Raw genomic sequence first — 15,727 nt, 5'->3', positions numbered from 1 at the left:
CAGTGAAGGGGTTTCCTAGTGTGTGGAGACTTTTCCTCCTTCACAGCTCCCTCGCAGAGGTGCAGGTCCCGTCTCTATTCTTTTGTCTCTGTGTTTTATTTTTTCTTTTGCCCTACCCAGGTACGTGGGGAGTTTCTTGCTCTTGGGGAGGTCTGAGTTCTATTGCCGGCATTCAGTAGGTGTTCTGTAGGAGTTGTTCCCCATGTAGATGTATTTCTGATGTATTTGTGGGGAGGAAGGTGATTCCCACATCTTACTCTTCCGCCATCTTGAAGTTCCTCCAACAAGTATCATTTTTGAAGCCCTGAATCACAGTGCCTAAGGCTGGCTGCAGATGGAGTTAACTTTCACAGTTTCAGAATTATGATTGGTACACAAAGCATCAGCCGATCATGTTAATACTCTTTAGTGGTTCCTAATTGCTTTGCATGTTAATACAACCTATTGGTAATCAGCTTTAATGTCCTCCAACTGTTAGCTTTCTTTTGTCTTAACAGTTGAGGATGTTTTGGAAGGGAGTCTCAGGCAGAATTGGAATGAACTATGAGGAATTCCCCAGATTATGGAGGCAGCCAGCCTGCCTAACACTGTGTTCCTTCTTTTTTTCTTCTGAAAATGTTTCCTTATCGTCCACAAACTTCCTTCATTCTCTTCTACCTCAGAACCTTTTGTTGTTCATACTTAGTCAATAAATATTTGAGTGATGTGTTCCAGGCACGGTCATTAAAGTTCAGTCACCTGAGCTGTAATGTTTAGTCTTAGTATTTTTGGACGTGGAAGCATTTGAGAATTATTCTTGGTTCTAACACGTTGGGAGCAACCAGTTATACCTGGGGCTTTTTCAGAGCTAATGGGTCATGCAGTATAACAAGGTGCCAAACACTCACAAGGAGAAGTAAGTTAATTATATGACACCACTAAGGGCACACATCTCCTGCTTGGAGGGAAAAGACTCATATGCACTTTTAATCTCTTCCTCTCTCATAATCTCTCTACTGTGTATTATTAGATTTGGTGGCTGTGGTGATGGGGGTTTTAATCTATATAAAACTTTCTTAATGTTTATTTATCTGAGCTAGACTTGAGAGAGCCCGTTCCTGCCTCTGCTCCCTCCAGACCACAAGTCCAGGAGGACAATGAGTGGCACAGGGTGCTGCTCAAAAATACTTGTTAAATGAATTGATGAATCATGCTAACAGGTACCATGAGTCTAGTAAAGTGTTCTAAGGCTCTGCAAGCCAAGACTGGGTTCTGTTAAAATCCAGTGACCCCCGCCCCGCCCCCCCCAGGGGAACCACGGCTCCTGGGGAGTGAGGTTCCTGAGATGATTAACACAAATTACCAGAAACTCTCTGTGGTGTAACTTCAGACAGGTCAGCCATTCTCACACCCTCTAATGTGATTGACTCCCTGTTCTTTCTCCACTTTCCATCTCAAATGTCCTCTACGTAAATTGCGTCTGAGAACCCCATCTGAAGAATCCATATCCTTAAAACTTATTTCCTGCCTACCATTACAATCGCTGTTAAAGGCTTTGCCTACTTCTTTTACTCTGTTTCCTCGTTCCCCAGTGCTATCAAGTTCCGGGGAGAAACAGAATTGTGTGATGATGTGTTAATTATATTTTTATGCCTTAAATATCTAGTACTTAGGACACAGCTTGGTTTCCTGCATATGTTAAAAATAAGCAAATGAACAAAACAAAAAGCAAGTAAACAAATAAAAATTACCAAGCATTACTATATTCAGATCTTTGGAATACACAAAAGCCATTGTTCGGCTGCCTATGTCTATAGCTATATCATACCTTTCTTTTTTATTTTTCCTCTCAATAAATGTAAGTCAAGAATTGTTACCTGCTGGGACTTTCCCTGGTGGTCCAGTGGTTAAGACTTGCGCTCCCAGTGGAGGGGGCATGGGCTCAATCCCTGGTTGGGGGACCAAGGTGCCCCATGCTGGGTGGTGCGGCCAAAAAAATAAAATGAAATATCAATAGAAAGGTGTTATTAAGGATAGGGAGCATTTATCAAAATGCTCCCTATCCTTAATAGGGATAGGATACGAAAGTGTTTGAGAACTACAAAATTAAAATCTACTGGTACCAATGTGAAAACTCTTAAAAAAAAAAAAAGTTACCTTCTAACATTGTATAGTTTTTTACTCAGTGGGTTTTGGTAAATGATATAGCTTGGGAAGGTAATTTTCTTAGAGACCTTATTTAATTTTCATCCTAAACCTATGAGATTATTATTACCTACATTTTGCAGGTGGGAGAGCAGGTTCTGAGAGGCTAAGGAACTTGATAATAAAAACAAGTATTGTGACAAAAGAGTAGCATTCAAATATATGATAATGCAGACTCTAGGCCAGGTAGGTATTGTCATCACCATTTTGAAGACAGTTTAAATTCAGGGAGAGAAAGTATTCTGCCTAAGGCCCCTTAACTGTACTAGTGTGTGACAGAAGCTAGTGTTTCAGCTCGGTCTGTCTGACCGCGTAGCGTGTTTTCCTGGCTGAGTGGCTTGTTTAACTCAGGGCTTTTCACTCAACAGGGGACCATTCGTGAGCAGATACAGCTTCTTCCCTGTAACAGGAAATTACTGGATAAAACTGTATGCTGTCTTGTCCAATTATAACACAATCAGTGCTGGGAACACCTTACTGGCTAAAAGTGAATGTTAATGCCTCTGTTCTTTTACTGTCATAGTTTAGTCTTGGTCTCAGGAAAGTAAAACATGATAAACAAAAACAAGTAAAAATTCTATTGCTGCTTACTGCCTTTGCCTTCTTCCGTCTTTTCTGCTTAGCTAGTGCCAAAGTAATCACCTAATACACAACCCCCAGAAGCATTATGTTGACAGATCCTGATGTTCCATTTCTGTGTTTTCATTTGAGCTGTTCAGTCAAATGGAGATATGTTGTGAGAGGTGCTCAATGGAATTTTTCTAAAGGCAGTGAGGATCACAGCAACTACTTCTTGCTGACTTTCGGTGGGGTGGGGAAGGAATAGCAGGAAAATAAAATAAAAATGAAAAATTGTTGTTTCTTCCATATTGCCACGTAAAGTTACTTTTCTAGCTGTGTTCTGTATACATTTAATCACATCAATCTAGCTGATAAAATAAAAGCTCTCCTCCTTTGGCCCCATGCTAATTATTCTTGTTAATTATTTTTTAATTATCTTTCTATCACTGCTTCTAGAACAACTGTCATAATTTCTACCTCAGAGGCTCCAGACATGACATACCTATAACCGTGGTATAAAAGATGGTGGCTGGTGTGTGAATGCTTTAAAGGAAACATAAAGGGAAATCAAATCCAACTGCATCTCCCACTGCATTAGTGTGGTGAGTCTCTCAAATTGCTTCTGTTAATTATTCATTATAGGAACACATACACACTAAACCCCTTAATTATTTGAGGGTTCATGTTACCTAGTTCATATCTCTGTATTTGTCAGGTGTCTGACAGCATGTTGGACAAAGCAGAGCTCAAATAGCCTGCTATGTTGTCTAACCTTACTTCTGGAAATAAAAAAAACGGGTTAGGCACCAATTAATTATGCAGACCTTTGAGGTCTGCCATGTACTAACTAGTTCTTTTGTGTTAGAGTGAAGCCATTAGCACTATGCTAGGCACTCTGGGAGGGTACAAAGTCATTTGATTTCTGTTCTCTATTCTTTTTTTTTTTTAAAGTAGCCCTTGAGTTGAATCTTTATTTATTTATTTATTTATGTCTGTGTTGGGTCTTCGTTGCTGTGTGCAGGCTTTCTTTAGTTGTGGTGAGCGGGGGCTACTCTTCATTGTGGTGCACGGGCTTGTCATTGCAGTGGCTTCTTCTCTTGTTACGGTGCGCAGACTCTAGGTGTGTGGGTCTCATTAGTTGTGGCACATGGGCTCAGTAGTTGTGGCTTGCGGGCTCTAGAGCGCAGGCTCAGTAGTTGTGGTGCACGGGCTTAGTTGCTCTGCAGCATGTGGGATCTTTCCAGACCAGGGTTCGAACCCATGTCCCCTGCGTTGGCAGGTGGATTCCCAACCACTCTGCCACCAGGGAAGCCCCCCCTGTTCTCTATTCTTAAGTAATTTAAAATGTCAATAGCAAGGTAAAATATACACATGTGACGTTAAAAAAAATTAGAGACCAAAGGCGTGAGAAAGAAGTCCAGAGGAGACTATCAGGGCAAAGTTTTCCTAAAAGACGTTTGGGTGGGAGGACATCATGAAGCATGGATAAATTTTAGAGGGTTTAGTGGTGGCAGTGAACATGGGGTCTTCAGTAGGTAGCTGGCGTGATTGAAGACTTTGTGTAGGAATCTTATAGGTAAGGTGAACATATAGCATATATATCATATAAAGTATTATCCATTTGCTCAGAATATCCTTGGTCAAATTCCGTTTCAGAGGCCTGAAGCCCTGCAGTACTCACAATATAGTTATTCTTATAACTATATTCTTATACAATATAGGTTTTTCTTCTCTGGTATGAGATTAGCAAGTTGTACCTCAAGTCAGTCCCATCTGTGTGCTTGTTTTTTAGAAAGATAAATTTTATATCATTGTCACAACTGGGATATATAATATTTATAAAGTTTCATGCAAACTCTTTGTCGAAAAATTGAACCAACCTACTTGTTTAATTAATGTGAAAGATCAGGGAGGGAACTGCTACTTAAAAATATTCCATATGAGATCATCATGTTTGCTTGAATGTCATCTCTGCTTATCATTTCTAAGAGAGATTATAAGGAGTTTGTTTCCCCCACTCCAATAAAGCAGACAGTCAACTGAAGGCAAGCCTAGTGCTTACTCTCACAGAGTTGGAGTATCTTGTTATTCTTCAATATTATGAGAAAATTGATCATCTTTAAAGCGCAGAGTCCAATACAGTGCTATAATCCCTAAATGTCTTGCAATGGTTGAACAATGAAATAACACTGACTGGCCTCCAGGTTTGTTCATTTTCTAAAGATACAGCTTCATTACCTTTTTTCCCAATGAGAATTAGAAGCCAAGCTTAGAGAAGAGTTACTCCTGATTTTGATAATGGTATAAATCATAGTTCATATGCATTATCATATTTAATTCCCACTTAATTCTATGAGATAGTTACAATTATCACAATCATTCCTGCCCTTAGACATGAGTAAGAGGTGTGCCCAGTCAATGCTCTGAGCCTTAGCAAACACTGCAAATCACAGATATTGATACACAAAGAAAGTTTTTCCATTTCAAGCTAAGATTTTCTTTTATTTTTTTCCCTTTTACGTTTGAAATTAATTTGACTACACAAGAATTATGGGAAATAAATGCATTAGCCAAAATGGCTGTCCCAGGCCAGAGGATGCTAGGCTGAGTGTGTGTGTGTGTGTGTGTGTGTGTGTGTGTGTGTGTGTGTGTGTGCATGTGTTGTCACATTTTCTGCCCTGGGAAACTAGAGAAAGAATTGGTGCTCTTGGTTACATCCAGCTGTCCAGACACCAAAGTGGCTGTCTAGGCAGACTAAGATCCCCACATAGCTGCATTCTCTTCCTCCCTATTTCACTCCCTCTCCTTGGATGGTCTAGTTTTGGTAGATGCTTAGAGTCTTCTGTAAATCCTGAGTCAGAAGGATATCCCTCTGGCACTCCAATCATCAGCCAGGAGGCCTGGGAAGTTTCTACCTTTCTGGCCCCAAAAGATCTATACTCCCACCCAGGCTTTCAGGGAGGCAGGGGCAGGCTCAGGGAGAGCAAATGCCTCTCTGGCCTCTGGGTGGTGAGCACATTCTAGAGGAGCAGACTTGAGGAGTAGGGGGGAGGGGGAGGCTGAGTGGAAAACAGGCAGGTAGGGGGCATAGTCTATCTGATAACTTTCAGGTATTTAGACATATGCTATGTTGGCCCTCATTTGTCCTTTTGCCTTAGGCTGTGCTAATATTAGGGAAAACCTGTTCTCACTTCTACAGAGGAGCAAACTGAGGCTAAAAGGGATTAAATTAATTGCCCAATGGCTGGTAAATAGCAGAGCTGGGATTTGGACACTGATCTGCTGACTTTAGAATATCACATTTTGGGTAGAGTGGAGGCAGTTTATAGGGGGAGCACCTTGAAAAATGTAGGTTTATGTAATAAATGAAACTTCTTGTAGAAGTCTGAGGAGAAAAGCAACATGAGAAAATCTTGTCCTGGAAAGATTTGTCCCCTGGTCTAAAGGCTATTAATCTTAGATGCATAAGAATTGGCCTTGGTTCTTAATCTAAAAATTTCCAGAGGATTGTCTCTTGAAGCTTGATTCACTAAACGTTAATAGTTTTTACACATGTGCACAACACAAAAAATGATCTCAAATTAAGAAGAGTAGGAAATTCAAAGTTAAACCAAGGGGAATAACATTCTTTATTGCAGTACTTCTCAGAGTCTTAGATTTCCTTATTTGGATTTCTATGGAGTAAATAACATACATAACTTCCCCAGACTGCTTGCTGATTGACCTGTTTTTGTGGAGCCCTTTACTGCTGCGGAAGTACTAATTCATAGCCCCTCTCCTGCTGACTCTTCCACCGGAGGCAGTAGAGGAGAGCAGCCCAGTAGCTGCTCTGTCTGACCCATTGTGGCCAAAATTAATGGTTCCCACATCTGACTAGCACTCAGGCCTCTGGCAAGTGAAGGAAAGACTGATCAGCACAGTTCTGCCACGAAACTAGTTTTCAAGTTACAGTGATGGTGCTGATAGCCAAGAGAACTGATCTGAAAAAAAATTTAAGAATGCTTGCTTTTGTGGGTTAAGCTTCTAGGCTTTCCACATAAATGGAAAGTAAACTGAAAATGCAGTACCTGTATTTACTTTTATATTTCTGTTTTGGGAAAAATAGGAGAAGAAATGATCATCCAGATAAATTTGGACAAAGTCAGACAAGAAAAGGAAATGAAAATTATTGAGTGTCTGTGCCTGTAGGCGAGTAGCATTAGAAACAAAACATCCACAGCATGGGTGACAGAAGAAAATTATGAGATACAAAGATTTTATATTAAAAAAGCAGTCTTACTGTTGCAGGATAGCAGAAAAGTCTAGAACATGTTATTATGCAATGTGCTTGCAAATGGAAAGGGTAATGATGGGGTATAAATGGGAGCGTTATTGACTAATTTTCATATAAGAAGAATTAGATTAAGAGAATAAGTTACTGCTTCTCTAAAAGGTTTAAAAATAAAGCTACTAGAAGTAGGTATACTACAGACTTCTGGGACAAGAGATAAAGCAAAGAAATATGTGAAATAAGAGCAAGAGAAGATGACAAGATTAGGCTTATGGGAGATTTCAAACTCCTTGTTGTGATGTGTGATTTGTGAAACTTTGAGACAAGGTTAGAATGAGGGAAAAGGACATGATGGATTTTCTAAAGGGAGATCATAGATTTTTGTTTTTAACTTGCCAAGCCCCAACTGATAAGGGCTGCCCAACAAAGTTTGGGTAGCGTAAAATTTTCAGTCCAGCTATAAATAGGTGTGTAGAATTCCCACATACATCAGTAGAAATATAAATCAGGACAAACTTTTGTAGAGTAGCATCTGTCCCCCCAAAATATTCATTGTGTTATGCAAATGTACAGCAGAATCTCTGCCACAACAATCCCCTGAAGATCTCCCTAACATTCAGTATTATTCTCCAAGTAATATTAGCTGGCATGCCCAAAGTTCCTCATGGCAGCTGTGAAGAAGATGAATTCATCCATTCTGGGGAAATCCCTGCTTGGGCATCAAGGTTATGGTCAGTAGGCTTTCCACAAGCTCCTGGATATTAGGAAACAAAGGAATCAAATTAAAAGAACAATGTAAATAGCTTATGAAGTAAGTAGTTAACCTTGGTATGTGTATATATGTGTAATTATGAATATACTGCTGATTTTTATGTACCTTTTATACAGGTAAGCTTGTTTATTAACAATTCTCTCAGTACAGACTGGTCACATCTTTCAGAATCCTGGGTGGGTAGGAGCCAAATTGCAGCCATGGTTCACAAATTTATGTCTTCCTCAGCCTCCTTGCATTTTGTTTCTGCTCACTGAGTTGGCTGTCTTTTTCCCTAAAAAATCTAGCTCTGGAAATATCTTGACTCTGTAGCCCTTCAGACTCCTTTTTCATTTTATTTAAGCCTTGATTTTATTGTGCAAGTGTTTCTGCTTTTACCACCATTGCTGCTAGACTATTGCTACTGCTAGTCATTTTCATTGAGCTCTGTTTATGCCATTTACTTGTGTTATTCTGTGGAGTTAGAGATATCTTTGTTTAGTCAGGAAAAACGGGAACTTCTGTCTGTTCCACTAAAATTTTTCTGGCATAAAATTATGAGCTATCAGTGTAACACTTTTTTCACTAAACAGCAAATTCAAACATTTAATTGCAAACCACACATGTTCATTGACTGCTTGCTATGGGCCCAATACTAAGTAAAATGCAAGAAGAAAATATGTCTGCCTTAAAAAAACTCATAATCTAGCAGAGAAGCTAGGAAAGAATCAAATAGTGTGAGGGCTATCATAGAGGTGACTGAATGCTCTCCTTGTCCTCTTTGACAGAACACTCTCTTGGTTTTATCCCTGTTTCTCTGCCTTGTGTTTATTTTTATTTTTCCACTACAAACTTGTACTCTATGACCAACAATTTGGAGTTCCTCTAAGGTTGGTCGTAGCCCTCTTCTCTTCTTACCCTATGTATTCTCTTCCCAAGTTGTTTCTCTGTATCCATGTCTATTATTTTAATTTGTATGCAGAAGACTCATACTTTTTCCCTTTACTAAAAACTCTACTCTGAGTTTCAGACTGATATATCTTAATTTTTGTATTTGACATCTCTCCAGGGAACCTCAAACTCAATATAATAAAAGACTGAACTCAACATCCAATCCTCTCCCCCTCAAAATCTGATCACCCTCCAGTACCACAATGTCAGTGAACGGTACCAACATCCATTTCCTTGTTCAAGCTAGAAAACTAGGGACTATACTTTGACATCTCTTTTTATTTGTCTCCAATACTAAATCTATAATTAAGCTCTATTGGTTTTCCTTTCTAAATTTCTCTCACTTGTATTATTATAATAGCCTCCTTTCTCTACTTGCAGATCTATTTTTTCACACTGAAGCCAGAGTGATCCTTTTAAAACTCTAATCTTATCAGAGAATTCCCTTTTAAAATCTTTAATACTTTTCCACTGTTATTATTTTAATAATAACAGTATCAAGATATAATTTACATACCATAAAATTCACCCTTTTTAAAGTATGTAATTTGGTAGGTTTTAGTATATTCACAGAGTTGTGCAATTATCGTCACTAATTTTAAAATATCTTTTTCTTCTCAAAAAGGAAACTTGTATCTATTGGCAGTCACACTCCATTCTCCTCTTCCCTCAGCCCCTGACAACTACTAATCTACCTTCTGTCTCTACGGATTTGCCTACTTTGTATATTTCATTAAATTAAATAATACAATCCCATTGCTTTTTGGATAAAGACAAAACTCATAAACCTTGGCTTTAAAACCCTGCAGACCCTGGTCTCCATTTCTTCTTATGTCTCATCTCAAACTGTGTTCTCCTCCATCTCTTGAATCCATCACATTGGCTTCTTTCTTTACTCCTCACTTACCATGCTTGCTTCCTACTGCTAACAGTTTTTGCATGTGTTGTTTTCTCTTTCTCTTCTTATCTAGTAAATTCTGCCTCATTGTTCAACCAAGGCTCAAATGTTAAACTGTTTCAGGATGGACGTTCCTGACCCTTCTGACTATATCAAATCTCCTAAGTACAGGGTCTGATGACACAGGGTGCTTCTACTTTACAGCATTTGTCACAGTTGCAATATTCATTTTTCTTTTGTCATTATTTGATTAATGCTTTTTCTTCACTAGTCCAAGCTCTGCTTTAGTATCTAGCACAGTTTGACACATGGTAGGAGCTGATTAATGTTTACTTAATGAATGAAAGAAGTTTGGAATAAAAAGATTTGTAGAAAATAGGTACTGAAGTTGAGTGGACATTAGAAAAAGATGAAAAATGGAATGCAAAATTTGGTAGTGGGAGTATGCAGAAAATATTATCAGAATTGGCTCCTGGAATCCTGGGATATAATTGTAGTTCATCCTTCTGCACCTTCTTGCCTCACCTCCTCAATCTGTAAAGTGAGAATTATATTTTCCTTTTTATGTCCCAGACAAATTCAAAGACTCAAATGAGGTAATGTATTTAAAGAAGGTTTGTAAACCATATATCAGAGTTATTAAATTAAAAAATGTTCTTATTAAATAATCAGGAAATATATACTCGATAATCTTGGTTATTTATAGGATATAAAACTAGATTGTATGGACAATAGGAAGAATGATAACTTTTCTCATTTGTGTATGTAATATTTGTCAGTTATAAAGATTAAATCTGTTTTCTTGATTGATGAAAATGTGAAGGACATTTTGCAATTTTATGAAAAAGAGAAGTGATTGGATCTAAAGTAAGAAAGATGACCTATGTGACAACATGACTAAAAGTAGCAAAACAATGAATACTGGCAGAGATCTCTAAGATCACAACTATACCTGAACCAATAAGATGTTCAGGGTGAGTTTGCTGAGTTGGATAATGTGAGATTTAGTTAGGAAGAAAAAACAAAAGCTTTATATGAAAATGGATGTTTCAGTTGAAAACCCTATTTTTGTTTCATATTGTTGATTGAATATATTATACACTGTAATTCAAGTATTCCTCTGAGTTCTATGTGATTAAAAAACATCAGTAGGTTGTGTGGGATAAAAAAATGTTTATGTGAAGACCAATCAGAGTATCCTGGAGAGGAGAAAAATTGGTGTTAGCACTAAATACAGTGCCTGTTTAATAAATGTGTATATAGATATGTTATATATGTTGATATGTCATTTCTATGGTGTTAACGTTTGATTTGGTTATACATCCTAGGAGCAGAAAGACCATTTATGAACACTTAAATTCCTACTATTATAGAATTTTAGGATAGGTAGGGCCTCAAGCATTATCATGTTACAATCCAAGAAGTATATGGCTCTCTTACAGGTTTATAGCTAGTTGTTAGTGGCAGAAGTAGGCCTAGAGCACAGGCATTGAGATTTCCAATCTAATGTTGTTACTTTACTACTGTCACTAAGACAGTAACTTAAATTATCTTATTGGTTCCATCCTATATGTGGCTATCTTTATTTCTAACTCTACATCCAGAGATTGGCTTGTTTACATTTCCACTGACAGGCCATTGTGTAAGGGCATCTAATCTAGTTCCAGCATTATTACCCTTTGAATGTTAGGACTATCAAGATTAATGCCCATTGTGTAATTATTCAGGGTTTTCATGTCTAAGAATTTATAAGAAGCTAGTCTTTAAGTTCACAGAGAAGCCTCTTGGAATGGCAGAACTATGAAAAAGTTAGGGGAGCCAATGTTTAATGCCTGTAAGCATAATAAATGATTTATAAATACAAGTGGGAAATCAAGAATGCACATATATTTGAGTAAAATAAAAAGCATGAAAGAAAAAGACATGGGTCAATACAGAGAAAATACTAATGCTTAATCTTTTTCAAGTGAAAAAAAGATAAAAAAGTTTTAATTTGTACATTTGGAGTATTCCATAAAATAGCCCCTTCATAGAATTAAAATTGGCTGGTATGTAAAATAATCAACCAGAGGACAAGTGTTTATTCTAAATTAAAGGTATGATCAGTAAAATAGAAATCAAATAGAAGGGTTAAAGGATAAAGTTGGTAAATTGTTAATAAGGTAGAAGAATAAAGGCAAAGAGAAAAAGGGAGAGGTATAGAGGGCAATCTAGATGGTCTGATATTTATCTAATAGGATTTACATTAAGAAGAGAACAGAGACAATGGGTGGGAGGGAATAATACAGAAAGACCGCAGGAAGAGTTGTCAGAGATGAAGAACTTTTAAAAGAGTTGATTAATGACCAAATGGAATGAATGAAGCTGTATACATTCTAGGCCTAACTTAATGAAGGCTTACAATTTAGAATATAAAGAAGACATTCAAAGCTTCCAGGGAATATGAAACAGTTTACAAACAGAGGGATGTGAATCTGATTGTTGTCAGACTTCTCACCAGCAATATATATTAGAGGCCAAGAAGTAAAGTTTTGAAATTCTGAACAAAGTTATTTTGAACCTAGAAATCTTACCCCAGCTAGTCTGTCAGTTGAGTGTGAGGGCAAAAGGAAAACATATTAGAACATGAAAGAATATTACTTACTGTCAACTTTAAAAATAGAGTTAAGAACATATGCCAACAAAACATAAACAGAAATGAAGCAAGCATACAGCATGGAAATAAAAAAAAAATGGGATTGAACTTGGAATACTATAAAAAGAAATGTCAGAATGAAAAATGTGCATCAACTTTAGAAAATATAGCAACAGGCTTCTTTGTGTAATTAATTTCTAAGTTCATACCACTGTGGTTGGAAAAGATACTTGATATGATTTTAATCATCTTAAATTTATTGACTTGTTTTGTAACCTAACCTATGATCTCTCCTGGAAAATGTTCCACATGCACTTGAGAAGCATGTGTACTCTGCTGCTTTTGGATGGAATGTTCTGCATATATCTGTTAAGTTCATCTGGTCTAACGTGTCATTTAAGACCAATATTTCCTTATTGATTTTCTGTCAGAATAATATGTCCATTGATGTAACTGGGGTATTAAATCCCCTGCTATTACTGTATTGTATTTATCATGTACTTAATTACACAAAGCAAATTGGAAAATTCATAAATATGTGGAGATTAAGCAGCATACTGTTGAACAACCAATGGGTCAAAGAAGAAACCAAAAGAGAAATTTAAAAATACCTTGAGACAAATGAAAATGGAAATACAGGTTTCCTCCAGTTTTCAAAAGTTTACTTCATTCCACTTCACTTTTATGAAAGACCTACATTAGTTTTTGTTTCGCTAACAGAAAGAAATCTGAAGAGGATTTTTGCTCTTACAAAAAAAAAAATTGTTTCTTTGCTTTATGCTGTTTTAGCATATGAAAGCTTTCATAGGAATGCTCTAGTTTTGAATAGCAGGAGAAATCTGTATAACATACCAAAATTTGTGGAATGCAGGAAAAGCTACATTTTAAGTTCCAAGAGAGAAGTTGATAGTAATAAATACCTACCTCAAGAAATGCCTCAAATAAACAACCTAAACTTAACAATTTACAAGGAACTAGAAATAGAAGAACAAACGAAGCCCAAACTTAGAAGAAGGAAGGAAATAACAAAGGTTAGAGCAGAAGTAAATGACATAGAGACTAAAAAGACTATAGAGAAGATCAAGAAAACTAAGAACTAGTTTATCAGAAAAGGTAAACAAAGTTGGCAAGCCTTTAGCTAGACTCACCAAGAAAAATAGAGAAAGGACTCAAGTCAAATCAGAAATGGAAGAGGAGATATTACAGCTGATACCACAGAAATACAAAGAGTGATAAGATACTTCTATGAACAATTATATGCCAACAAATTAGACAACCTAGAAGAAATGGATAAATCCCTGAAAACATAGAACCAACAAGACTGAATCTTGATGAAATAAAAAAGTCTTAAGAGACTAATTACTATTAAGGAGATTGAACCAATAATCAAAAACCTCTGAACAAACAAAAGTCCAGGACCAGGCAGCTTCACTGCTGAATTTTACCAATCATTACAGAAAAATTAATACCAATCCTTTTTAAACATTTCCAAAAAATAAAAGAGGAAAAAATGCTTCTGAACTCATTTTATGAGGTCAGCATTATCCTGATACCAAAACCAGTCAAGGACACCACCAGAAAACAAAATTACAGGCCAATATCACTGATGAATATAGATGAAAAAATCCTCAACAAGTTATAAGCAAATTTTACTGAATTCAACAATACAGTAAAAGGATCATACATCATGAAAAAATGGGATTTATTCCAGGGATGCAAGAATGGTTCACCATCTGCAGATCAGTCAGTATGATACATCACGTTAACGGAATGAAAGATAAAAATCTTATGATCATCTCAATAGTTGCAGGAAAAGCACTTAACAAAATCCAATATCCATTTATAATAAAAACTCTCAACAAAGCAGGTTTAGAGGGAACATATCTCAACATAATAAAGTCCATATATGACAAGCCCTCAGATAATATCACACTTAATGGCAAAAAGCTGAAAACTTTTCCTATAAGATCAGAAACAAGACAAGGATACCCACTCTTGTCACTTTCATTCAACAGAGTATTGGAAGTCTTAGCCACTACAATCAGACAAGAATAAGAAATAAAGGGAATCTAAATTGGAAAAGGAGAAGTAAAATGGTCACTGATGACTCAATCTAAAAGCTTTTGTAAATAATAAGTGAATTCAGTAAGGTCGTAGGATACAAAATGTATACTTAAAAATTTGTTGCATTTCGATACACTAATAACAAACTATCAGAAAGAGAAATGAAGAAAATAATTTCATCAAAAAGAATAAAATACCTAGGAATAAATTTAGCTAAGGAGGTGAATGACCTGTACATTAAAACTATAAGACATTAATGAAAGAAATTGAAAAAGACACAAATAAATGGAAAGATATTTCATGTTCATGGACTGGAAGAATCAATACTACTGTTAAAATGTTCATACTACCCAAACAATCTACAGAGTCAATGCAATCTGTATCAAAATTCCAGGGCTTCCCTGGTGGCGCAGTGGTTGAGAGTCCGCCTGCCGATGCAGGGGACACGGGTTCGTGCCCTGGTCTGGGAAGATCCCACATGCCGCGGAGCGGCTGGGCCCGTGAGCCATGGCTGCTGAGCCTGCGCGTCCGGAGCCTGTGCTCCACAATGGGAGAGGCCACAACAGTGAGAGGCCCACGTACCGCAAAAAAATAAATAAATAAAAAATAAATAAAATTCCAGTGGCATTTTTCACAGAGATAGAAAAAATAATCCTCAGATTTGTATGGAACCATGTAAGAACTTGAATAGCCAAAGCAATCTTTAGAAAAAGAACAAAGCTGGAGGCATCACACTCCTTAATTATTTCGAACTATATTTTAAAGCTATAGTAATTAGCTTTACTATGGTGTTGCATAAAAACAGACACATAGGCCAATGGAACAGAATAGAGAGCCCAGAAATAAACCCATTCGTATATGGCCAATTAATTTACAACAAAGAAGCCAAGAATATATTATGGGGAAAGGACAGTCTCTTTAATAAATAGTGCTGGGAAAACTGGACAGCCACAAGCAAAAGAATGAAACTTGACCATTATCTTACACCATACACAAAAATTAACTCAAAATGGATTAAAGACTTAAACCTGAAAATTTAAGACTCCTAGAAGAAAGCATAGGTAGTAAGCTCCTTGACATAGGTCTTGGTGGTGAGTTTTTGAATCTGACATCAAAAGAATAAGCAACAGAGTAAAAAGAAACAAGTGAGACTACATCATACTAAAAAGCTTCTGCACAGCAAAGGAAACCATCAACAAAATGAAAAGATGACCTACTGAATGAGAAAAAAATATTTGCAAATCATGTATCTGATAAGTGGCTAATATCCAAAATATATTAAAAACTCATACAACTCATTAGCAAACAAAAAATTAAATTAAAAATGGGCAGAAGATCTGAATAGATATTTTTCCATAGAAGATACACAGATAGCCAGCAGGTACATGAAAAGATGCTCAAAATTATTAATCA

At 36.8% G+C, this 15,727-nt stretch overlaps 1 long non-coding RNA gene across 1 annotated transcript in view; it reads left to right on the top strand.

Annotated features, from left to right (window-relative positions):
* The first annotated feature begins 3,303 nt into the window (after positions 1-3,303).
* LOC113605921 (uncharacterized) overlaps positions 3,304-15,727 on the top strand; it is a 60,416-nt gene continuing 47,992 nt past the window's right edge. The window contains exon 1 of the long non-coding RNA XR_003427403.1: positions 3,304-3,347. This is a non-coding gene — a long non-coding RNA (uncharacterized LOC113605921). The remainder of the gene's footprint in view (positions 3,348-15,727) is intronic.

Source organism: Aethalodelphis obliquidens, unplaced genomic scaffold (assembly GCF_003676395.1).
Source record: "Aethalodelphis obliquidens isolate GAN/ISIS:26980383/991018 unplaced genomic scaffold, ASM367639v1 scaffold3, whole genome shotgun sequence".
Lineage (NCBI taxonomy): Eukaryota > Metazoa > Chordata > Mammalia > Artiodactyla > Delphinidae > Aethalodelphis > Aethalodelphis obliquidens.
Note: the sequence above shows the minus strand (reverse complement) of the source record. Positions and strands in the feature narration are given on the sequence as shown.